Raw genomic sequence first — 27,164 nt, 5'->3', positions numbered from 1 at the left:
CAGAAATAAAATCTCATATACTGGTGCTTTTTATGCCAAAAAAAAGAGAGAGAGAGATTATTTTTAGTTTTGCTTTCAGACTAGTGAATTCCTTGTAGGTTGGTGAAAAAATTAAAAATCATAATTTGGTAAATTAAAAATAGTGTATATTTTCATTGCTTTTGGACACATAGAGTGACTTATTTTATGATTTGCTAAAGTTGTAGACGTTTTCTGACCTTTTCTAAAGCAAAAATTGTGTGCCACTTTTGCAAACTTTTCTTTATATTTGGATCTGTCTAAAGCTACTTTTGAGAACTAGAGAATTCTGATCAAGAATTCTGTTTTTCCCTGAAAAACTTCCTTCAATATCTGATTTGGATGATTTGATGGTGATTATCTTTGTTCCTACTTAGATATGTTGAAATTGCCTTAAGGCTTTGAAGTTCTGAGATTTAAAGAGAAGATGAAATACAAATACGTATGTGCTGTTTTCATATGGAAATAATATTCTGAATGAGAAGTAACTTCTTTGTTGGCATACAGTGGGTCTTATAAAATAAATTAAAAAGCCTTTGGAGAACAGGCTTCATGCTTTTCTGTTAACTTCACTAAGATACGTTGTTAAATAAGTAGAAAGCAAAAACTTCTAGGATTTTAAAGAGTAAATGATATTTTCATTAAATTTTTAACACTCAAGAATTTGAAGGTTGTGTTTATTTCTGTGTTTAAAGTGTATCTATTTCATTCTTGAGTTCTAGTGTTTTTTGTTAATAGCTTTATATTTTATTATTTCTGATTATTAAAGCTGTAAATTTTCATAGTAAAAAAAATCACATAGTATAGAAAGATTGCTTGAAAATTACTTATAACCTCTCCACTCAGACTTAACCACTGCTAGCCTTTTAGTATTTATCCTTTCATCTTTCACCTGTGTGTATGAATCTTTGTGGACACAACTTAATCTGTGCATCTCAGAACATTCTATAGGTGTCTTCAGTGGGCCTATTTGACTGGTTTCTCTTTCTTCATTGAGATGTCTCTCTTTTTATATGCTTTACTCCATTCTATCTATAAGGGGTTTCCTATCTTTTATTTTTGCTTTTTTGCTTCTCATCTCTCTATCACAGACATTCTCACTGTTTTTCACATTCTTTGTATACAGATTCATACATATGTAGTGTGAGTGAGTCTCTATCTGTGATGTGAATGTGAGTATGTATGTATATATATACATATGTCAAAATAGGACCAAAGGATACATGCGGCCTTATAATTAAAATATTTTTTGTAACAATAAATATAGATCCAAAGCTCTTTTTTTAAGATATTTTTTAATGTGAACCATTTTTAAAGTCTTTATTGAATTTGTTACAATATTGTTTCTGTTTTATAGTTTGGTTTTTTGACTGCAAGGCATGTGGGATCTCAGCTCCCTGACCAGGGATGGAATCCACACCCCCTGTATTTATTGGAAGGCGATCACCAGGGAAGTCCACCACCAGGGAAATCCCAAAGATCCATTTTTAATGACTGAATAGTATTCTGTGGGACAGTGTGGGCTAGATTTAATGTATTGATCCAGTCCTTTCAAATAATTTCTTTTGGACATTTAGATTGTTTCCAATTTTTTTTTTTTTTTGTTACCGTATTTAGTTTTCTTAATGCACATTTTTACATATTTGTAAAATCATTTCTTAGTAACTGTAATGTTAATATTAATTATTACTAATAATCCTTATTGTAAATTTCCTTAATTTAGATGGTATACATTATATAAACTTAGAAATTCACTATTAGGCTAAAGTCAATACAGTTTTTATAAGATTTCTTGGGAAAGATCAATTTTTTCTAAACAAAATATTACAAGATGCCAGCAACTCTTGGTGGGGTGTGGTTTTATATTGCTGTTGGACATATCTAACAGTGTATTTTCTGATGGGTATGTCCTGAGCTTTCTTCTCTGTGATCAACAGGAGGAGTGTTTTGAGAAAACCAGTTAGGGTTATGGCTGTTGTTTGTGATCCAAAGAGCAAAATCAAGCCACACGTTCACAGAGCAGGAATGAGACTCACTACCCTGCCCTTACTTGGATCATCATACTCTTTGCTCAACAACAGCAGGCCCTCATTTTAAGTTTTGCCTCTGTTTCTTTAGCTCTTTGTCTAAATAAGCTCTAAGCCACTTGAGACAGGCACTTGTTTTCACAGTATGGTTTTGTAAAATGCCATATGCACAGATGACATTTTGTAGATAATAAAACAGCAGTGATTATAGGCTGTTGGTATCCTCTGTTGATATCCTTGCTGGTAACAATACACTAAGATATCACTTGACATTCTATTGAGTTAACAGAAACTGTTGTGTTGATTTTTACTGCTGCTAAAAGCAGGGAGAATATTGATTTTAATCAGAAAGAGCAAGGAGAAATTGCTTTGACATGTGTTTTTCACTTGATCTTTAAGAATGTCATGAAAAAATAAAAAGAGTAAATAATAATCTATGTGAGTTTCTTTCAAAAGAGCTGAAAGGTTGTTTGAAAATAAGTGACCCAAGGATTGAGATTTCATTTCAGAAGTGAAATGTTTAATCAGCCATCTCAGAATAAACTCTCACATGACAAAAATAAGCCTTTCATTGGCATATTACATAATTATATTTTTAGTCATGCTGTGATTGAAATATAAAGGAACATGGTTTAACGTGTTAATAATTTTAATATTTATGTAGTTAGTCATTCAACAAATATACAACGATCACCTCCAATAAGGCTATTGTTGGCCTAGGTCCTGGGATCACACTAGAGAACAAAGCAAAGCCCTTCCCTTAGTGGAGTTTGGATTCTAGAGGAGGAATAGATACAATAAAAAATGATGTAGTGTGTCAAGTAGCAGTAAGTACTATGGAAAAAGAAAACAGCACAGAATGGGGAATGTGGATGGTAGTAGCATTTTACATATTGCAGCTGGGGGAAGCCACCCTGGAGACCTAAAAAAGGGACAAATGAGTCATATTTGTATTTGTTGGCAGAGTGTTCCAGGCAGAAGGAAGAGCAAGATCAAATGTCCTGAGTTAGGAGTATGCTCCAGAGATAGCAAGGAGGCCTTTACTGCCAGGAAAGTAACAGATATCAGCAAGGAAGTGGGAAGAGTCAGATCTTCTAGGGCCTTGGAGGCCATTATGTGACTTTGGCTTTTACTTTGAGTGAGATGGAAGTGAATAGAAAGTCATAATCATGAGAAGTGACCTTATTTCCTTTTAAAGGGATTAGTTTGGATGCTATAAGAAAAACTGTCAAGGTGCCAAAATGCAGAAGTGCTGTAGTAAGCTAGTTCATATCCAGACAATGGGAGATAATGGTTTAGATCAGGGCAAGAGCAATAGAGGATGTGAAAAGTGATTCAGTTTTTGCCTTGTTTTGGAGATAAGGGTGACAGAATATCCTGATGGATCAGATGTTGAGTATGAAATAAAGCAAGCAAAGATGTTTCCAAGGTTTTGGGCCTGAGCAATTTAGAAGGGTAAGGATGCAGAAAAGAGAGTTTGGTAGGGAACGTGGCAGTTCATTTTGGGATAAATCCAGTGTGGACATTATAGATGAGTATTTAGTTCCAAGAAAAAGGTCATAACTGGACATGTAGATTTGGGAGTTGTCAACATAAAGTTGATATTTAATACCGTTAAATACAGAAAATTGGAAGAGATCATTTAGGGAGTAATTTAGGTAGAGAAGTTCTGAGACCCAAGGCTTGGGATGTTTCCAGGGTTAGAAGTTGGAGGGATCCACAGTAAAGGCTGAGGAGGGGTGAGATTGTGAGGGACAAGGGAACCAAAAGAGTGGTCTTTCCGGGGCCGAGTGAGGTAACTGCTTCAGGAAGGAGGGAGAGGGCATGGTGTCAAAAGCCAACGATAGGTCTAGGAAATAAGGACAGAGTTGGCAACTGGGAGTCACTGTTGCCCATTTTGTGAGTTACTCAGAGGAATATTAATAGAAAAGGTTTTCTGGAGGGAGTTTAAAGGAAAATTTCAGGACTTCCCTGGTGGTACAGTGGATAAGGAATCTTCCTGCCAATGTAAGAGACATGGGAAGATCCCACATGCTGCGAAGCAGCTAAGCCTGTGCACTGGAGGCTGCAGCTCCTGAAACCATGAGCCCCAGGGCCATGCTCTGCAATGGGAGAAACCACTGCAGGGAGGAGCTGGCACACCACAACGAGAGCAAACCCGTATGCAGCAACAAAGACAGCAGCCAGAAACAAAATTAGTTAATTAATTAAATTTAAAATGTCTAGGAAAAAAAAGAGAGACAAAAAAAAAAAAAAAATAGAGGCAACAGTATCAGTAACTATTTAGGAGTTTTGCTCTAAACAGGAGAATGGTACTGTTGTCCCAGCCGTGTTGAATGGATAACCAGGCAGCATACAGGCCAGGCTGGCTGGAGCAGTGTTTGCTGGAAAAGCTCCAAGGGGCTGAACCAGTGTCCGAAGCATGAGGCCCCACTGCCCATGACATTCAGGGTAGTGCATAGAGAACCAGCAGGGCTGATGTCAGGCTCCAGGAGACAAATTCTGACACTAGGCTGTGGGACTTTAAAACTGCACCAGCTCCTCTTCTGATGTAAGTAGGGGCTGATTTCAGCCCAATTCCTTAAAGCAGCCTTAACTGCTAACAGGGCCGAGGTTCAAGTTTCTGGCTGACCAGGGTTGAATGTAATAAGTACTAGCTCCCCAGTTCTAAAAGGTCTTGTAGGTCTTCATAGAACCATTCAACTTCAGCTTCTTCAGCATTACTGGTTGGGGCATAGGCTTGGATTACCGTGATATTGAATGGTTTGCCTTGGAAATGAACAGAGATCATTCTGTCATTTTTGAGATTGCATCCAAGCACTGCATTTCAGACTCTTTTGTTGACCATGATGGCTACTCCATTTCTTCTAAGGGATTCCTGCCCACAGTAGTAGATATAGTGGTCATCTGAGTTAATCACCCATTCCAGTCCATTTTAGTTCGCTGATTCCTAGAATGTCGACATTCACTTTTGCCATCTCTTGTTTGACCACTTCCACTTTGCCTTGATTCATGGACCCAACATTCCAGGTTCCTATGCAATATTGCTCTTTACAGCTTTGGACCTTGCTTCTATCACCAGTCACATCCACAACTAGGTGTTGTTTTTGCTTTGGCTCCATCCCTTCATTCTTTCTGAACTTATTTCTCCACTTATCTCCAGTAGCATAATGGGCACCTACCGACCTGGGGAGTTCCTCTTTCAGTATCCTATCATTTTGCCTTCTCATACTGTTCATGGGGTTCTCAAGGCAAGAATACTGAAGTGGTTTGCCATTCCCTTCTCCAGTGGATCACATTCTGTCAGACCTCTCCACCATGACCCATCTGTCTTGAGCGGCCCCACACAGCATGACTTAGTTTCACTGAGTTAGACAAGACTGTGGTCCTGTGATCAGATTGGCTAGTTGTCTGTGACTATGGTTTTAGTGTGTCTGCCCTCTGATGCCCTCTCGCAACACCTACCATCTTACTTGGGTTTCTCTTACCTTGGACGTGGGGTATCTCTTCACGGCTGCTCCAGCAAAGCGCAGACACTGCTCCTTAACTTGGACAAGGGGTATCTCCTAATGGCCGCCCCTCCTGACCTTCAACGTGGAGAAGCTCCTCTCGGCCCTCCTGCGCCTGTGCAGCCACTGCGCCTTGGTGGGGTTGCTCCTCTCGCCCGCCGCCCCCCGACCTCAGGCGTGGGGTAGCTCCTCTGGGCCGCTCCTGCACTGTCGCAGCCTGGAGCTCTCGGTCGCTGCCCCTGACCTTGGGCAAGGGGTAGCTCCTCACAGCCACACTTCTCCATGGTCCGTCACAGCCAGCAATACGTGAACCATGAACTTCCAGATGTTCAAGTTGGTTTTAGAAAAGGCAGAGGAACCAGAGATCAAATCGCCAACATCCACTGGATCATTGAAAAAGTAAGAGAGTTCCAGAAAAACATCTATTTCTGCTTTATTGACTACGCCAAAGCCTTTGACTGTGTGGATCACAATAAACTGTGGAAAATTCTGAAAGAGATGGGAATACCAGACCACATGACCCACCTCTTGAGAAACCTGTATGCAGGTCAGGAAGCAACAGTTAGAACTGGACATGGAACAACAGTCTGGTTCCAAATAGGAAAAGGAGTACATCAAGGCTATATATGGTCACCCTGCTTATTTAACTTATATGCAGAGTACATCATGAGAAATACTGGGCTGGAAGAAGCACAAGCTGGAATCAAGATTGCCAGGAGAAATATCAATAACCTCAGATATGCAGATGACACCACCCTTATTGCAGAAAGTGAAGAGGAACTAAAGAGCCTCTTGATGAAAGTGAAAGAGGAGAGTGAAAAAGTTGGCTTAAAGCCCAATATTCAGAAAACTAAGATCATGGCATTTGGTCCCATCACTTCACGGGGAATAGATGGGGAGACAGTGGAAACAGTGTCAGACTTTATTTTTTTGGGCTCCAAAATCACTGCAGATGGTGATTGCAGCCATGAAATTAAAAGACACTTACTCCTTGGAAGGAAAGTTATGACCAGCCTAGATAGCATATTAAAAAGTAGAGACATTACTTTGCCAACAAAGGTTTGTCTAGTCAAGGCTATGGTTTTTCCAGTGGTCGTGTATGGATGTGAGAGTTGGACTGTGAAGAAAACTGAGTGCTGAAAAATTGATGCCTTTGATCTGTGGTGTTGCAGAAGACTCTTGAGAGTCCCTTGGACTGCAAGGAGATCCAATCAGTCCATCCTAAAGGAGATCAGTCCTGGGTGTTCATTGGAAGGACTGATGCTGAAGCTGAAACTCCAGTACTTTGGCCACCTCATGAGAAGAGTTGACTCATTGGAAAACACCCTGATGCTAGGAGGGATTGGGGGCAGGAGGAGAAGGGGATGACAGAGGATGAGATGGCTGGATGGCATCACTGACTCGATGGACATAACTTTGAGTAAACTCCAGGAGTTGGTGATGGACAGGGAGGCCTGGCGTGCTGCGATTCATGGGGTCACAAAGAGTCGGACATGACTGAGCGACTGAACTGAACTGAACTGAACTCCCCAGTTTCCATAGGAGCTCTATCAGAAAACAAATTCTTTTCTAGGACCCCAGGCTAAAGAAGATTAGTCCCGATAAGGTGAGCCTTGGTTCTTAGTAACAAGAGAAGCAGGAGAAGGTATAGGAGGGCTTTTCTTAACTTCTGTCTTCCTCCCTTCTCTCCTTTTCATTCTCTTCCTTCCTTCCCTCATTCTCTTTCTTCTTTCTTTTCTTCCTTTTCTTTGATGTGCAGTTTTATAAATTTTTATACTCTAGTAGAGAGGAAAGACCATTGAGAATGTAGGGGAAATAGTCATTGGAATGGTTGCTGTAGAGGAGATAAGAGGATTAGCAGTCAGTGTAAGTGGAAGGCTTGGCCTCTGGGAGAGGAGTGGATAGCAAATCCACAGACAGGATGGGTAAGCACAGATGTGCTTGTGCTGTGGTCGGAGCTTGTGGACATGCCTTTAGGACTGCTTCTAATTTCTCAGTGGAAGTGAAGTTGCATCAGCAGCAAGGGGTGAGAAGCAGCTGTTGGAGTGTCTGAAACAATGTGTTATTAACAACCTCATTTTCCCCGGTGAAAACAAATTTTAAAATTAGGTACATGCTCTAAAAAAGGAAACTACTTTCTTTCTCTTACCCAGGATTGAATTTTGTTATTTTTTGGTGGACAGTCTTGGTTAAATCTGTTTAAATATGTTGTGCTGTGCTTAGACTCAGTCCTGTCCTTCTCTTTGTGTTGCCATGGACTATAGCCTGCCAGGCTCCTCAGTCCATGGAATTCTCCAGGCAAGAATACTAGAGTGGGTTGCCATATTCCTCCAGGGGATCTTCCCAACCCAGGGATCGAACCCAGGTCTCCCACATTGTGGACAGATTCTTTCAAGCTGAGCCACCAGGGAAAATTTTGTTTAGCTTTTGGTCAAATATTTATTTCTATGGGCTGCTTTTTCATACCAAAAAAAAAAAAAAATCTCTTTTTTAAATGTTCTGTGATTTGAGTCATGTTAGATGATTCTGTAAGTATAACACAGAAATAAGCAAAATGTACTTGGGCTTCTATGGCACATGTGCAGAAGAATCTGTACTTATTAAGCTTACAAATATGTTTAAAATTCCCTAACCTTCATGTGGCTCCCAGCAAGCAAAAACATGACATTTGAAATTGTGTCTTCATAGCCTTCTCAGGGCACCGGATGATTGACACATTCTAACCTACTTATAACTGTGAGACTGAACCAGTTATTCACATAAGTTTTTCCCCCCTGCATTTGGAGCTTTAGATAATTGGATTAAATTATAGCAAAAAATAAGTCAGGCCTGCTATACTTACACTCTCTCAACTGGCAGGAGACTGACTATTTTGGTAAAATGAATACATTTTACGTATGTCATTATTAGGTGTTACTCTTGAAAAAGCAAGCAAAAATCTCCTATTTTAAAGTAAATAAAATAACATAATAACTGGACTCCATAATCCTTGGTTTCCTCAGGTTTAATATGAAGGTCAAGCTAACATTGCACTAGACGGTGCTATATATACTCATGCTTTAGTTGCTAAGTTGTGTCTGACTCTTTGCAGCCCTGTGGAGTATAGCCCACCAGGCTTCTCTGTCCATGGGATTGCTCAGGCAAAAAGACTGGAGTGGGTTGCCATTTCCTTCTCTAAGAGATCTGCCTAACCCAGGAATCAAACTCTCATCTCCTGTGTCTCCTGCATTGGCAGGCGGATTCTTTACCACTGAGCCCCCAGGGAAGCCAAATGATCCTACTAAAGTCAAGTGTTAGTCACTCAGTCATGTCCGACTCTTTGTGATTTCCATGGACTGTAGCTTACCAGGCTTCTCTGTCCATGGGGTTCTCCAGGCAAGAATACTGGAGTGGGTTGCCATTCTCTTCTCCAGAAGATCTTCCCAACCCAGGGATCAAACCCGAGTTTCCCACATTGCAGGTGGTTTCTTTACCACCGGAGCTACCAGGGAAGCCTTAATGATCCTATCAGTTCAGTTCAGTTCAGTTGATCCTATATGATTCTATATGATCCTGTAGACACATCCAAATATAAAATGTTATGATCTCAAAATAGTTTTAGCAAGTGAGCCGTTTGTAGCTGAGTTGTTAACTTAGATGATGCCATACACTAGTTTTCCAACATACCTGTGGTTGTTTCCTCTCACAAAGCATTTCCTTAGATCCTTTGAGATGATCCTGCCATTTTACTTCAAGTCGTTAAGGTGGCTCAAATGGAATCGGGGGACTTATTTCAGACCTCATGTATTTCTAAATGACAGGAGTCTGAAGGGAGAATTTTCTTGGAACTTGTTAAAAATGTAAATTTCCAGGGCTATGAAACTGGTCTTAGAAATCTGCATTTTAGTAAGCATTCAAATAGTTTTGAGGTCAGCAGCCAATGAAACACTTTGGAACACAGCCCTGGTTAACACATAGAAATTACATAATTATATATACTTGCCTGATTTAGTGAGATTGGACATGAGAACTCAACTGCCATAAGGTTTAGCTGAAAATCAAAAGATTATGAAAATTATCAAAGGGAATGGAAATTAAAAGACAGTGTAATAGGACTCTTACCTGATAATTGCCAGGTTGTCATGATGATGAGAAGGAGCTGAACATCAGAGAAGTTTATAAAATATTATAATGAGAGATGTCTTTAAAAAAGTCATTTAATATTCAAGCTTTGAAATTAGTTGGGAGAACTCATGCACTGAATTCCAGGACCTAACACATCATGATGTTAAAAAAAAATGAAGAGAGCTTGTAAATCAGACTAGCTGTATCTTCTGTAGTCCATGGAATTCTCCAGGCCAGAATACTGGAGTGGGTAGCCATTCCCTTCTCCAGGGGATCTTCCCAACCCAGACATAGAACCCAGGTCTCCCATATTGTGGGTAGATTCTTTACCAGCTGAGCCACCGGGGAAGCCCAAGAATACTGGAATGAGTAGCCAATCCCTTCTGCAGTGGATCTTCCTGACCCAGGAATAGAACTAGGGTCTCCTGCATTGCAGGCAGATTCTTTACCAGCTGAGCTACCAGGGAAGCCCCTTATCTTCTGTTAGTCATTCCAAAGCGATGAAGAATAGCTGCCACTGAAAATAGGGCCTTTGCATCTGTAACATAATCTAACATACATAGTTCTATACATCCGTCCTTGAAATCTATCTTGACTCCAGAAAACTGTCATGTTGGAAGTTAAGAACCCTGTTGAATTATGCTGGTAAATTTTCTTTCTCTTTTCCTTCCTTCATTCCCTCCTTCCTTTTATTCCCCCTTCTCTCTCTTTCTTGCTTTCTCTCTTTCTTAATATCTGTCTCTGTTCCCCCCACCCCCCCCTTTTAAAAAAAATCTGAATCTTATGTGTGTATTGTATAGTCAGGGAAAAGACTTGTCCATTATAGTGTCTTTTAAAAAATTGTTTTAACATTTAATAAAATTGTAAGCTCCACACAGGTAAAGAATATGACAAATGCATTTTAGAAACTCTTAATGTTTTCCACTGTAAATGGTAATATTAGAGTTGCATTCAGTATTTTGATGAGTTCTCTGCCGTTCCTCTGCTTAAAATGTACTTCTCATTTTCTTCCTTGGGGTGAAATACTGGTAGTTCTTTGAGATTTAATTAAAGTCTTAGTTTCTTTGGAAGTATCCCCAATCACCATCCTTAAGTCTCTCTATGCCCACCAGTTAAGTGCTTTTTCATTTTAGTTTTCATAAAAACTCATGCATATGCATGCTAAGTCGCTCCAGTGTCCAACTCTTTGTGATCCTATGGATTGTAGCCCTCCAGGCTCCTCTGTCCATGGGATTCTCCAGGCAAGAATACTGGAGTATGTTGCCATGCCCTCCTCCAGGGGATCTTCCCGACCCAGGGATCAAACCCACGTCTCTTGCGTCTCCTGCATTGACAGGAGGGTTCTTTACCACTAGCACCAACTGGGTAGCCCCAATAATTTGATTATGCTACTTATCAATTTGTGACCTCCTTAAGTAGGGTACTGGAGGTGCTACTGAGGATCAGTGGAGAAATAATTCCAGAGAGAATGAAACGATGGAGCCAAAGCAAAAACAACACCCAGTTGTGGATGTGACTGGTGATGGAAGTTGAGTCCAATGCTGTAAAGAGCAATATTGCATAGGAACCTGGAATGTTAGGTCCATGAATCAAGGCAAATTGGAAGTGGTCAAACAGGAGATGGGGAGAATGAACATCAACATTTTAGGAATCAGCAAACTGAAATGCACTGGAATGGGTGAATTTAACATCAGATGACCATTATATCAACTACTGAGGGCAAGAATCTCCTAGAAGAAATGGAATAGCCATCACAGTAAACAAAAGATTGCATCCTGAGAAATCTGTTTGCAGGTCAAGAAGCAACAGTTAGAACTGGACATGGAACAACAGACTGTTTCCAAATAGAAATGCCAGGCTGGTTGAAGCACAAACTGGAACCAAGATTGCTGGGAGAAATATCAATGACCTCAGATATGCAGATGACACCACCCTTATGGCAGAAAGTGAAGAAGAACCAAAGAGCCTCTTGATGAAAGTGAAAGAGGAGAGTGAAAAAGTTGGCTTAAATCTCAATGTTCAGAAAACTAAGATCATGCCATCCAGTCCCATCACTTCATGGCAAATAGGTGGGGAAACAATGGAAACAGTGAGAGACTTTATTTTCTTGGGCTTCACTGCAGATGGTGACTGCAGCCATGAAATTAAAAGACGCTTGCTCCTTGGAAGAAAACTTATGACCAACCTAGACAGCTTATTAAAGAGCAGAGACATTACTTTGCCAACAAAGATCCATCTGGTCAAAGCTATGGTTTTTCCAGTAGTCATGTATGGATGTGAGAGTTGGACTATAAAGAAAGTTGAGTGCTGAAAAATTGATGCTTTTGAGCTGTGGTATTGGAGAAGACTCTTGAGAATCCCTTGGACTGCAAGGAGATCCAACCAGTCCATCCTAAAGAAAATCAGTCCTGAATATTCATTGGAAGGACTGATACTGAAGCTGAAACTCCAATACTTTGACCACATGATGCAAAGAACTGACTCATTGGAAAAGACCCTGATGCTGTGAAAGATTGAAGGTGGGAGGAGAAAGGGATGACCGAGGATGAGATGGTTGGATGACATCACTGACTCAATGGAGGTGAGTTTGTGTAAACACCGGGAGTTGGTGATGGACAGGGAAGCCTGGCATACTGCTGTCCATGTGGTAAATAGTTGGACATGGCTGAGAGACTGAGCTGAACTGAACGCAACTGAGTAGGGTAAGTATAATGTCTTAAATTTTGGGTCAGTTTTGCTGGTATAAGTAATAAGAGGGCCCCCATTCACTCTCCAAAGTTTCCCTGTTTGAGTAGTAGAGGAGATGTCCATCCTATAGTGAAGAACTTTTCACCTTCAGTACTTCATCTGTTATCTGTTACATGGAGGTATTCAGTTAGAGTTTGTCAATGAGTTTGAATTGAATTTTATCATTAATGGCAGGAAGACTGTTAGGGGTTTGGCAGAAATCTTTGGGTATTTATTGGTATTATTATGTGTATCTATTATTTATAGGTCTTAATGTTCAAAGACAGCCAAAGTAGGATCCCATGAAGCCATTAATTACTCTGAAGAAGGCAGAGATAACTTGAATCAGACTTGGGGAATTGGCTAGTATCCAAGTCCAGTGGTTTCTAACTGTTGACTCAGTAACATCCACAGGACAGTAAATACCCTTGAAAATACTGTTTCATGGCAAAAAAGAAAAATTAAGGTGCAAGTAGTAAGTTAAAATTAAATGCGTTTATTAGATTGATCTTCATTTTAGGATTATACCTAGTGTTAGACTATTGTTTACATGTTAGATTTTTTTTCCTGAATCAATGGTAATTAAAAAGAACTTTCCTTATCAAAATAAGAAGTTGGCATGCCCCAAGTCTGGCAAACATTGACTAAGCAAATGGGTTATGGATGGAAGGTGCTATCTAGACTCACAAGATAAGAATAATTAAAGAGCTCACACCTGCCAGTGGTGGAAAGATCCATTACTATCCATTCTAGAAAATGAGATGGATAATATCTTTTTTTTTCACCACTTTATCCCCAGGACTTACACAGCCTCATATGCATTAAGTGTTCAATGATTTTTTATTTAAATGAACCCAAAAGTTCCATGAATAAATCACTTTCTGAAAACATCTGAAGTGACCCAACCTGGTGAACAGATGAGTTAGTTATGCCCTGCTGGTTATCCAGCCATTTCTGTGACTGGGAATCAGTGACTCCATCAGTTGTTGCTTCTTTAGTTAAAGTTTTAGCTAAAGATTCAGTGTTTTTGTGTGTGAACTATTATAATGGTTTCCTTTTTTTCATTTTTAAAATAAATAATTGTTAAAATAGATTAAGATTTAACATCTTAGCCATTTTTAACTGTGCAGTTCAATGGATTCCAAGTATATTCACACTGTTGTCCTCCCATCACTCCCATCCATCCACAGAACACTTTTTATCTTGAAACTCTGTATCAACTAGACAATAATTTTCCCCAGTCCCTCCTTTCCCAGCCCTGGTGACCATTGTTCTACTTTCTGTCTCTGTGAATTGACTACTCTAAGTATTAATATAAGTGGAATCATACAATATTTGTCCTTTGTGTCTGATGTATTTCACTTAGCATAATGTTCTCAAGGTTTATTCATGCTGTAGCATGTTTAAGAAGTTCCTTCCTTTGTAAGACTGAATTATATATATATCACATTTTGCTTACCTACTCATTTGTTGATAGACAACTTGAATTGCTTCCATCTTTTAGTTACTGCAAGTAAAGCTGGCATGAACATGGCTTTACAAATATCTCATTGAGTACCTATCCTATTCTTTTGGATATATACCCTAAAGTAGAATTACTGGATTATACGGTAATTCTCTTTGTAAAGTTTTGAAGAATCACCCTACTGTTTTCCATAGTAGCTGCATGGGTTTTACCTTCCCATCAATAGTGCACAAGGGTTACAATCTCTATACATGCTTGCTAATAATTGTCATTTTCTAGATTTCTGGTAGTAGCCATCAAAATGAGTACGATGTCATGGCCTCTGTCTCCAGGACTTTTCTCTAGAGTATTTTTTCTTACCTGTGAATCTGACTAAGTCAGATCTATTAATGACTCTCCAATTTCTTTTGTTTTAAATTCTAAGCTTCTTAACTTGCTAACCTCTCAGGTCTAATTTCTATGCACCCTATAATCTAGTCACAATGACATATTTGCTCTTCTGTATACTTACTGTCTGCTTTCAAGTCCCCATAACATATTACTAGTGATTTCTGCAGCATACAGTGCTTTAATTTCATGGTTCCCAAATTTGATTTCTTATCTTTGTGCCTTTTCCCAAATTAAGAATTCCATCTGTACTATTACCTTCCTATGACTTTTTTATTTGCACACATTTTAAACAGTTCACTTTAAAAAATTTAGCCTCAAACAACAAAAAAATTCATGAAATATTGGGTTTAATAAGTTGATCATATTAATTCTTAACACATCTTAACAAATATACTACTATTACATTTTTTAAAAGTCTGTCTACATATCACCAAAAATTCATCTTGAACACCACCGATGATGTGTGTACCACACTTTGTGAAAGACTTTGCTAACCCACCTTCCCAAGTCCATCTAATCATCTCTGACTCATCCTTAGGATGAGCTCATGCATTATTGTAAGTCATGTAGGGAGTCTAGGTGCTGGCTCTGGAGGTAGATGAGAGGGTTCAATTTCTGACCTCCGACTTACTAACTATGTGACCTTCAACATGTTATTGAATGTCCAGTTAAGCACCCATTTCCTCTTTTGCAAAAAAAGGGTAATAATAATTCCTACCTGAAGGTTTGTGAGATATTATTAGGATAATGCATGAAGAATTCAATATTTTCTGACTATTCTAGCTCTCCTTTTTTGCTCCATATCATTAAAAGATGATCAGCAGTCTTTTAAAACTTTTTGTTTTGTATTGGAGTATTGCTGATTAACAGTGCTATAATAGGGACTTTCCTGGTGGTCTAGTGGCTAAGAATCTGCCTGCCAATGCAAGGGATGTGGGTTCAATCCCTGGTCAGGGAAGATTCCACATGCCTCGGGGCGACTGAGCCCATATGTCACAACCACTGCGGCCATGCTCCACAGTCCATGCTCCACAGCAAGAGAAGCCACTGCAATGAGAAGCCCATGTGCTGCAACTAGAGAAAGGCAGCCTGCAGCAATGAAGACCCAGTGCAGCCATAAATAGCTAAATCTTAAAAATTTAGCAGCTTAGGATAGCAAGTGTTTAAAAAAAAAAACAAAACAAAACCAAAAATACAATGTTGTAATAGGCAAACAGAAAGAGACTCAGCCATACATATACATGTATCCATTCTTCCCCAAACTCCCCTCCCATTGAGTCTCCCACATGACATTGAACTGAGTTCCCTGAAAAAATGATCAACATTTGCTTCAGTACACTCATTCAAAGGTATCCGCCCCCCCCCCCCCCCCCCCCCCGCAAACACACACACACAAAGAAAGGTAAGAAGTTTTCCCATTAGGAAATTAATGAAAACAAGAGTAAAGTGGAATCTATTCAGACTGTGCTTTTATGATTAGTCTAGTACAAGTCAAGTAATTGCAATCTTTTGACCCTAAGTTTTCTGGGTCCCTAAATTATAATATTTTCTATGGGATGTCTAGTTGACCTCAATGTTTTTCTCTACCTGTTTCAGTCAACATCTGCAGGATTTTAATGTAACTCAAAGTGGGAGAGAAGCAAAGGGGTGTTTTCAATAGCTGCCTCTTCCTCTGTAATCTCACTGGTGTCAAAGTAAAACACAGAAGACAGAACATATTTTTCAGTTTCGTGTCCAGAACACAATAACAGCTGTAGAAATTGGTTCCATTTCTCAGTTGCATTCCTTTCTAAGTCTCTTATGTCCTGGTGAGATTTTTCTCTGTTATGTTCTCTAGATCCTGAAGCATTCCTGTGTACTTGGAACTGTCCATTTCTTTACTCTTTTGTCATCAAAAATGCAAGTTTTTCATTTATCCTTTCTGTGAACATCCCTTGTGCACAGAAATTCAAGGAAGAGGAGGAAAAAAGTATAGGAGGAAAAAGGGAGAAAAAAAAACTTAAAAACTAAGAGGTGCCTGAAAGCCTGTACTTCTGAAACTGACATTTAACTGAAGAACTGGCTTTCTTGTTATATGCAAATAGCTTTGTCTGTATTTCTTAGATAGTAAGTCTCTGGCACAGAAACCATACCTCTGCCTTCCCTGGTATTGTGCCAGGTACAGTGTAAGCATTCTATAAACAGGGATACCATATTTTCAACTTCAAATCTGAGGATTCTCTTTGCAATATAAGAAAGACTCAAGAATAATAATACCAGTTTTTCTTTCTACCGGACCTGTTTCAGTCATAAGCATAGAGTAAAAAAAGAGATTTACTAAGTAATTATTCCATATCAATAAAAGAAAGATGGACATAGTTTTCTTTTGAAATGTTTTTTGTCTTAAGCTATTAAAAATATAAAGATTGTTCTTTAGTAGCTGTTAGCATATTTATGCATTCAAGACCTTTATCTTACAACCTTATGAACTTCTAGCATTTAACCTGTGTGAACTTGATATTTAAGATGGAGTAGGTGGTATGGTAGTGATACTTGAAACTTCAGGGATAGTTACTACTTTTCAGATGTCTACTTTCAAGTTCTTATGATCCCTTCAGAGACAGACCTTTTAATCTTCATACAATATTTTATATTAAAAAAAACTAAGCTGTTTGTCAGTAATGCTCATTAAATGGAAGGTCATATCATTTGGCAGAAAATATGAAGAATGGATTATACACACATGTTTACTGAAGAATTTAAATCATATTTTTAAAGAAGTGAGAGAGTTTAGTTTGATAAATGAGTTCTTAGTGCTCTTAGCTAGAATTAATTAATTCTAGCAAAAAAAAAAGAAAAAAGAATTCTTAAATACAAAGGGTTAGGTCACCATCCCTTTTCTATTGATTGGTTTCTTCACAATTTCTACCAAAAGTTGTGGTGTGTCAAAAGAAACTTTTGTTTTTATGTTGTCATTGCAAAATGTTTTAATGATTTTTATTTAAAACAATTAACTTCTCTTGAGCAGCAGAAGAGATTTAATTACATGTTTCCACAAGAACTGTAATCCAATTTTATAAAATTAAATAAAGCAAATAATTTGGGACTTCCCTGGTGGTCCAGTGGTAGGACTTGGTGTTTTCACAACCATAGCCCTGGTTTCAATCCCTGGTTTGGGAACTAACTAAGATCCTGCAAGTTGTGATCCCTCCCCGTCTTACCCCACCCCCCAAAAAAGTAAATAGGTTGACTTTTAGAGTACCTGCAAAAGAAGGCATCTTTAGCAAAGAATATGTTTATGATGTGGTGGGATGTGGGGTACCATTACATTGGGAAATGCAGACTGCAAAGATTTCTGATTATTAATTTGAATGAAAAAGAGTAAAGTATAATGTATACATAATTTTTATGGGAAGAACAGAGTTGCTTTAGATGTGATTTTATTCCTTGCTGGCATGTTTCTTCCTCTTTTAAATAATAAATGTACTGATCTGAATCCTTTATTTTAACAGTGGCTTACTGTACAGTTCAATTCAGTCACTCAGTCGTGTCAGACTCTTTGTGACCCCATGGACTGCAGCATGCCAGGCTTCCCTGTCCATCGCCAACTTCCGAAGCCTGCTCAAACTCATGTCCACTGAGTTGGTAATGCCATCCAACCATCTCAAACTCTGTCTTCCCCTTCTCCTCCTGCCTTCAGTCTTTCCCAGCATCAGGGTCTTTTCCAATGAGTCAGTTCTTCCCATCAGGTGGCCAAAATGTTGGAGTTTCAGCCTCAGCATCAGTCCTTCCAATGAATATTCAGGACTGATTTCCTCTAGGATTGACAGGTTTGATCTCCTTTTAGTCCAAGGGACTCTCAAGAGCCTTCTCCAACACCACAGTTTAAAGCATCAGTTCTTTGGCACTCAGCTTTCTTTATAGTCCAACTCTCACATCCATTCATGACTACTGGAAAAACCATAGTTTTGACCAGACAGACCTTTGCTGGCAAAGTCTCTGATTTGGCTTACTGAAAATGAATTTTGGGAGAAGTTTGGTTATTTTGAAACTCACCCAGGGTCCGGTCAGTTTTTAACCCAACCTTGAATAAGACCAGGATGTGGGCTGCATGGAGCTAAGGTTGTTCTAACAGCAGATGCAGGCTGTAGTTGAAATTTGGTGGTAGCAAAGATTAAAAAAACCTTTCTAGGCTGTTTCTGTAAGATTGATGGAGATTATAGATTAGTAGCTACCAACAGTGGTTGAGGAATAAATAATCAAAACCGTTAGAGAATCAGTGATTAGTGACACAGGGAAGTCCTGGATTAGTGGGCCAGAGAATGGCTCAATTCAGAAGCATGTCATGGTCTTGGATAACTCTGAGTAATTGCTGGGGATCTCTAACTCAGTGGCAGAGCATTGCTGTCATGAGCAGGTATTTCCCCATGAATTTGTAAACACATTGTCCTACTATTCCTGGACAACGGAGTTTATTTCAAGTGGATGTCAAAACCAAGCTGTCCTCTCTTGGAAGGAAAGGCAGGAGGAACCTTGTATAAGTTCTCTGTTTCAGTTGTGAGGACTGGTTTGGCCCAAGCTTTTAAAATATTAGAATATTGCAAGTGTTAGTTATTCAATGTGAAAAATCATTTTCACATTACACACTGTTTATAAAAGATAGTGGCTTTAAAATCAGCTATAGGACTTCCCTGGTGTTCCAGCGCTTAAGAGGCCTCCTGCCACTGCAGGGAAGTGGCTTCGATCCCTGGTCTGGGAAGATTCCACATGTTGTGGGATACACCTATAGCTTAGTTGCATCACAACAACTGTGCCACAGCTCCTGAAGCCCGCGAGCCTAGAGCCTGTGGTCCATGACCAGAGAAGCCACCACAGTGAGGAGCCAATGAACCTTAATGAGGAGTAGCCCCCACTCACGCTACTAGAGAAAACCCACATCCAGCAACGGATACTCAGCACTTCCAGAAATAAATAGATACATAAGTTAATTTAAAAAATCAGCTATAAAGCTTGTCTTCCTCTCTCTCTAGCTACACAGTGGCGAAAGGAAAGTACCAGCTCCTTGCTGTTTTTTGGCGTGGAGAGTGATCTGAGTGGTGATGATGGATTATTTTAGATTATCAACTGAAGGGTCTCCCCACAGGCAAAGGGAGAGGGCTGTCAATTGTATTTCAGCTTTTTCTTCCAAGTCATTTCATATGATTAGATCTCTCACAGCTGAATGACAGAATTAATGACACTGTATAATAATGTTTGGATATAATAAATGATGCCAAATGAAATTTCTGTCATCCAGTCTGGTAGATTTGAGGCTGACCATTATTCTCTAGTGAAAACGTGGAAAGTGCAAATAAAGTCTAATGAAGTGACTTGCTCAGAAGTAATAAAAGCTTGGCTAAAGCTTACCTTCCACCTCAGAGTCAATAATATGTTAACTGAATCAGAGTGTGAAGCAAAACAGAACTGAGTTCTCTCCTGGCTTGGTTACTTGTTTGAGAAGAGCAGCAGGGAGATTAATATCACTGAGTAATACTGATAGAACTACTACTGTGTGGAGTATACAGAAGTGGACACACAGAGAAATAAGGCACAGCAGTGCCTTTATCAGATAATTTACCATCTTTGGGGAAGGGAAAAAACCTAAATACAAATGACTAGTAATAAGGAGGAATGTGATAATTAATAAGGACGAACTTTTAGGAAGAGACCGGGAAACCTGGAGGTCATTACAATGGTGGAAGGGACATAAAAGAAAATACACTGTTTTCTGAAGATTTGTGGTTGCTATTCATTATAAATTACTTACTAAGTATATAATGTTGGTGTGGAAAATCTGTAGGTTTCTTGCATTTACCCTGTCTCTTCAATCCACCGCAGAATAGAGGGATGATAATTTAATTGGTTAAATTTCAGAGATTATTTGGGAAATATTTGCCAGAGGGTAGGGGCATTGCACGTTGATAAAATATATACATACATCTGTCTTACATTTTCTCCTTTTTGCCTAATACAGTTGAAGTGATAAACTGATCTAAGCTATACTGTCAGAGAAATCCTGGTAACATTTCATCATATATTCCTTTTTTTTTTTTTTGCCAAAGAGCTTTATCCAGCCCTGTAGAGGTAACTCTGCATTCCTTATTTCTCTGCTTTCTGGTTTTTCAGCTAGGTCTGACTTAAAACTATGGCAATAATCTGTCTAGCTGAACTTGGAGTTAACCCTTGGAGCAAATTCCTTTTGTTCTATCTATTCCAGCATTTTGGAATGTGTGTTGGATATGGCTTTCTGTGTACTGCAGTGATAAGATCCTTAGTTGGGCCTGGGGATGGTGGGAAAACAGATACTGCATCTTTTAAAATGACCGGTATGGTTTTCTCTGGTTGGGTGGAGACATACAGTGGAGACCTGTGTTTGAAAACAGTGTGCTTCATAGCAAGATTTTATGTTGGGAGAGGCACCTAATGTGGGGACCTCAAAATGTAAAGAGAACTGTTTAGAGCTAGAAGCATAAGAAGCTGCACTTTGCAAGGCTGTGCATCTAAAAAAAACTTTTTTTAAAATTATTTTGGCCACAGTGCATGACTGTGGAATCTTATTTCCCAGACTAGGGTTTGAACTCAGGCCCCCACAGTGAAAGTACCAATTTTCAGTGAAGGCTCCACAGTGAAAGCACCAGGTCCTAAACACTGAACTGCCAGGTAATTCCCCAAGGCTGTGCAATTTTAAGGGATGTTATAAAGCTCTTAAAGTATAAAGTACTATACAATTGTCTGTTATAAAGCTGGAGTAGTTTGCCGTTTCCTCCTCCAGAGGATCTTTCCAACTCAGGGATTGAACCCACATCTGTGTCTCCTGCATTGGCAGGCAGATGTTTTACCACTAAGCCACCTGGGAAATGTGGTAACAAATACGCTATATCAGCAGTAAAAACATTTTATCTTAATTTTATCATAATACTTAGAAATATTAGTAAGGTTTTGATTGTATAAAAGTGGTTATATTATTATGCCAAAAGTACTCAGGAATAGAGGGCTTCCCAGGTGGGTCTCAGTGGTAAAGAATCCTCCTGCTGATGCAGGAGACACAGGAGACACAGGTTCGATCCCTGGGTTGGGACGATCCACTGGAGAAGGAAAGAGCAATCCATTCCAGTACTCTTGCCTGGAAAATCCCATGGACAGAGGAGCCTGGTGGGCTGCAGTCCACGGATTGCAAAGAGTCAGACATGATTGAGTGACTGAGTCTGTACATACTCAGGAATAATCACATTCTGCCCTAAATTAGAGCTGACCCTCCGTCTTGTCCTAAGAAAGATATACACGTAAGGAACATAGACGCAAAGAAACACTTTATTTAGGCTGGAATTGTGCCTAAAATTCCAACAGAATTCTTATGACCTGAACCTTTTCCTTGCCTCCTAATAGAGTTGAGGGCATATTGTGGTTCTACAGGGAAAGATAGAACATGGAAAAAAGAATGTATGAGAATGAAGAAATGGCCACATTTATAGGCCACTTCATTTTTTCATTCATTTAAAGAGTGGGACCCTGTTCACCAGTAAATATTGCTAACCTCTGTCCTGGAATCAGATTACCATTCTTCTTTAAGGGGAGGGAGTTTATCACTCTGGAGTTCAGTTCTTTAGTTGAATGGAGGCTTTGTTCTCTGAAGGCTCACAAAATGTTATAATTTTGTATACTGTCCAGTTTTTTCTTCTGTGGGTTGGAATTCAATGACTGAAACTTTTGGTATTTAGATAAGTAAATATCTAAGTTTCCCTAAGTAGAAACTTATGAAAACTTTGGGTGTTGAACTTCAAAACCCACTTTCCCTCTATTATAGCACACTAAATTAGTAAGCTCTTAAAAGATCTGGGATAATCTTAGTAAGTTTTTTTTATATAGGGTTTTTCCAGTTAAGAATACTTCAGTTTTTGTGCTTGGTAGCTGATTGAATCCTTGTAGTTTTGTTATTCACACATTATTAAGGACCTGAGTTTACAGGTGAGAAAAATCACAATTTAATAACTTAAGCTGACCGCTAATGACTGAAACCTGCTTCCAAAGCACACAGAGCTTTCCACAGTTATATATCAATGTGGATATTTTAAATGGGTATAGCCTTATTGACTCTAAATGTTGAGTTTACTCCCTAAATGATAAAAAATTAATTAGTGAGAAGTTTAGTACCTGAAAAAGAAAACTAATTAGTGAGAAATGACACTTAATCCAAGGTTTATTAATTCTCGAGCCTCTATCAGTCATCAATATCATTCCTTCCTTTAGATGAATGTCAAATGGATGATGAGCTTTGAAACTGTACCATTATTTTAGAAAAAAAAGATAGAAGATTTTGCTGTTCTTATAATGAGCTAAAACTGCTTCAGAAATAAAGTCAACATATCTTTCCCAGCATTTTTATATCAGTGGGAGACCATTATTAGAATACAAATTAATATTTTATTCATATTATCATTTACACATGCCATCTTTAATAACCCATGTACAGTTATACTGAAAAACAAAAAAAAGGCATACAAAATTCATCTTTAAGACAAGGCAAACATTATTTGTGAAAAGTATAGATATTTTAGACACTAAGATTTATAGGATTTAAAGTTGGGGCAAAGCTCAGTTGGTAAAGAATCTGCCTGCAATGCAGGAGACCCTGGTTCGATTCTTGGATTGGGAAGATCCCCTGGAGAAGGGATAGGCTACCCACTCCAGTGTTCTTGGGCTTCTCTTATAGCTCAACTGGTAAAGAATCTGCCTGCAATGAGGGAGACCTGGGTTTGATCCCTGGGTTGGGAAGATCCCCTGGAGAAGGGAAAGGCTACCCACTCCAGTACTCTGGCCTGGAGAATTCCATGGACTGTATAGTACATGGGGTCGCAAAGAGTCAGACACGACTGAGCGACTTTCATTTTCACTTTCAAAGTTGGGGCAAGTGGATGGTTCATTCATAACTAGACATATGTGATAGGACAACTTTGGATAGGATGTTCTTCCTAGTATATCTTTTAAGGGAAAAACATTCTATTCCTAAAAACTGGTCTAAAGTCATATAAAGAGAAATGGTAAAGTACTGAATTTATAATGTGGGAAAATTCTACCACAGATACCTTTATACTTTAATAGGTTTCAAGTCAAGATCCTAGAAATAATTAAGAACTAGAAGCATGTAGTAAGATTTGAAAAAAAAAAATCATAAACCTTATTTGTCTCAAAGTATATTCTAGCTGCCTAAATCCTTGCCATTGAAATAGGTGTAAAGCATTTCTTCTAGATGGAAACATCAGCTTTTATCTGGTGGAGGAAACATAAGTCAGTAAGTTAGGTTAGCAATTTCTCATCTTGCAGAAAGAATTGCAATGAGAGAATGAATGTGGTCAGATGAACTCGTATAGAAGGTAGATCAGAAAAGGTTTAGAGCTCATGACATTTCCTGTGAGAGTAATAGCAATAAACATGAAGATGCTGGGCAGGAGAGAGGAGCATGGTAGAAGAGTAAAGATTTCAACTCTCCATAATTTCTCTCAGAAACTTAATATAGAATGTCCTTGTTTATATGGATAGCGGCTAGTCCTTGTTAAGGCTTCCTTGGTGACTTAGTGGGAAAGACTCTGCGTGCCAATGCAAGAGAAACAGGTTTGATCCCTGGTCCAGAAAGATCCTCTGGAGGAGGAAATGGCAACCCACTCCAGTATTCTTGCCTGGAGAACCTCCTGGAGACTGTCAGGCTACAGTCCATGGGGTCACAAAAAGTGGACACAACTTAGTGACTGAAGAGCAGCAACTCCTTGTTAACATCAAATCAGAGAATGTACACCATTTAACAAATATCCATCATGTGTGAGGCACTATTTTGGGAACAACAGAATGTGAACAATAAGATACCTCAGCTGATTTATGTTTCTGTACAGCAGAAACTAACACGACATTGTCAAACAATTATACTCCAATTAAAATAAATAAAAAATATAAATCCTTTCTCCTTTATGGAGTCTCTGATCTATTTGAAGATACAGATATCAAATTACAGAAAAAAGCAAAGACGCAATAGCAAAGATCAGTTCAGTTCAGTCGCTCAGTCGTATCCGGCTCTTTGTGTCCCCATGGACTGCAGCACGCCAGGCTTCCCTGTCCATCACCAACTCCCAGAGTTTACTCAAACTCATGTCCATTGAGTCGGTGATGCCATCCAATCATCTCATCCTCTGTCGTCCCCTTCTCTCCCGCCTTCAATCTTTCCTAGCATCAGGGTCTTTTCCAGTGAGTCAGTTCTTCACATCAGGTGGCCAAAGTATTGGAGTTTCAGCTTCAATATCAGTCCTACCAATGAATATTCAGGACTTATTTCCTTTAGGATGGACTGCTTGGATCTCAAGAGTCTTCTCCAACACAGTTCAAAAGCATCAATTCTTCAGCACTCAGCCTTTTTTATAGTCCAACTCTCGCATCCATACATGACTACTGGAAAAACCATAGCTTTGACTAGATGGACCTTTGCCGGCAAAGTAATGTCTCTGCTTTTTAATATGCTATATAGGTTTGTCATAGCTTTTCTTCCAAGAAGCATCTTTTAATTTCATGGCTGCAGTCACCATCTGCAGTGATTTTCGAGCCCAAGAAAATAAAGTCTGTCACTGTTTCCATTGTTTCCCCATCTATTTGCCATGAAGTAATAGAAATGGATGCCATGATTAGTTTACTGAATGTTGAGTTTTAAGCCACCTTTTTCACTCTCCTCTTGCACTTTCATCAAGAGGCTCTTAGTTCTTCACTTTCTGCCGTAAGGGTGGTGTCATTTGCATATCTGAGGTTATTGATATTTCTTCCGGCAATCTTGATTCCAGCTTGTGCTTCATCCAGCTAGGCATTCTGCTTGATGTACTCTGCATATAAGTTAAATAAGCAGGGTTCCTTTTTGGTTCCTATTTGGAACCGGTCTGTTGTTCCATGTCCAGTTCTAACTGTTGCTTCTTCTTTTTTTTTTTTTCTTTCTTTTTATTATTATTATTATTATTTTTTTTTTTTCCAGTGGGTTTTGTCATACATTGATATGAATCAGCCATGGATTTACATGTATTCCCAATCCCGATCCCCCCTCCCACCTCCCTCTCCACCCGATTCCTCTGGGTCTTCCCAGTGCACCAGGCCGGAGCACTTGTCTCGTGCATCCCACCTGGGCTGGTGATCTGTTTCACCATAGATAGTATACATGCTGTTCTTTTGAAATATCCCACCCTCACATTCTCCCACAAAGTTCAAAAGTCTGTTCTGTATTTCTGTGTCTCTTTTTCTGTTTTGCATATAGGGTTATCGTTATCACCTTTCTAAATTACATATATATGTGTTAGTATGCTGTAATGTTCTTTATCTTTCTGGCTTACTTCACTCTGTATAATGGGCTCCAGCTTCATCCATCTCATTAGGACTGGTTCAAATGAATTCTTTTTAATGGCTGAGTAATATTCCATGGTGTATATGTACCACAGCTTCCTTATCCATTCATCTGCTGATGGGCATCTAGGTTGCTTCCATGTCCTGGCTATTATAAACAGTGCTGCGATGAACATTGGGGTGCACGTGTCTCTTTCAGATCTGGTTTCCTCAGTGTGTATGCCCAGAAGTGGGATTGCTGGGTCATATGGCAGTTCTATTTCCAGTTTTTTAAGAAATCTCCACACTGTTTTCCATAGCGGCTGTACTAGTTTGCATTCCCACCAACAGTGTAAGAGGGTTCCCTTTTCTCCACACCCTCTCCAGCATTTATTGCTTGTAGACTTTTGGATAGCAGCCATCCTGACTGGCGTGTAATGGTACCTCATTGTGGTTTTGATTTGCATTTCTCTAATAATGAGTGATGTTGAGCATCTTTTCATGTGTTTGTTAGCCATCTGTATGTCTTCTTTGGAGAAATGTCTGTTTAGTTCTTTGGCCCATTGTTTGATTGTGTCATTTATTTTTCTGGAATTGAGCTGCAGGAGTTGCTTGTATATTTTTGAGATTAATCCTTTGTCTGTTGCTTCATTTGCTATTATTTTCTCCCAATCTGAGGGCTGTCTTTTCACCTTACTTATAGTTTCCTTTGTAGTGCAAAAGCTTTTAAGTTTCATTAGGTCCCATTTGTTTAGTTTTGCTTTTATTTCCAATATTCTGGGAGGTGGGTCATAGAGGATCTTGCTGTGATTTATGTCGGAGAGTGTTTTGCCTATGTTGTCCTCTAGGAGTTTTATAGTTTCTGGTCTTACATTTAGATCTTTAATCCATTTTGAGTTTATTTTTGTGTATGGTGTTAGAAAGTGTTCTAGTTTCATTCTTTTACAAGTGGTTGACCAGTACATAGAAAACTATAAAACACTGATGAAAGAAATCAAAGAGGACACAAACAGATGGAGAAACATACCGTGTTCATGGATTGGAAGAATTAATATTGTCAAAATGGCTATTCTACCCAAAGCAGTCTATAGATTCAATGCAATCCCTATCAAGCTACCAACGGTATTTTTCACAGAACTAGACCAAAGAATTTCACAATTTGTATGGAAATACAAAAAACCTCGAATAGCCAAAGTAATCTTGAGAAAGAAAAATGGAACTGGAGGAATCAACCTGCCTGACTTCAGACTCTACTACAAAGCCACAGTCATCACGACAGTATGGTACTGGCACAAAGACAGAAATATAGATCAATGGAACAGAATAGAAAGCCCAGAGATAAATCCACGAACCTATGGACACCTTATCTTTGACAAAGGAGGCAAGGATATACAATGGAAAAAAGACAACCTCTTTAACAAGTGGTGCTGGGAAAACTGGTTAACTGTTGCTTCTTGATCTGTATACAGATTTCTCAGGAGGCAAGTCAGGTGGTCTGGTATCCCCATCTCTTGAAGAATTTTCCACAGTTTGTTGTGATCTATACAGTGAAAGGCTTTGATG

The sequence above is a fragment of the Dama dama genome, chromosome 18 (assembly GCF_033118175.1).
Source record: "Dama dama isolate Ldn47 chromosome 18, ASM3311817v1, whole genome shotgun sequence".
NCBI lineage: Eukaryota > Metazoa > Chordata > Mammalia > Artiodactyla > Cervidae > Dama > Dama dama.
Note: the sequence above shows the minus strand (reverse complement) of the source record.